Here is a 261-nt window from a genome sequence, read left to right as displayed (position 1 = left end):
TTACACCGTTGGAGGGGCGACTAAAAAAGGAAGAACCGTCTTAGAATGTGTTGTATAGTCGGGGAACTTTTGTCCGGATAAGTACGGTCCGGATATGTTGTGTACTTCCCCTCGTCTCAAAAATGAGCACACAACACAACTTTGAACGTATAAATAAAGGTGAACTTGCGTGTTGTGTGCGTACCGCATTTTAAGAGGTGAACGCCCTGTCCCCCTGTACAGGAGGCGTGAAAGCTTTGAGGGCAAACACAGGGAGGGTGA

This window comes from Notothenia coriiceps, unplaced genomic scaffold (genome assembly GCF_000735185.1).
Source record: "Notothenia coriiceps isolate Sejong01 unplaced genomic scaffold, NC01 NC01_scaffold00037246, whole genome shotgun sequence".
Taxonomy (NCBI): domain Eukaryota; kingdom Metazoa; phylum Chordata; class Actinopteri; order Perciformes; family Nototheniidae; genus Notothenia; species Notothenia coriiceps.
Note: the sequence above shows the minus strand (reverse complement) of the source record.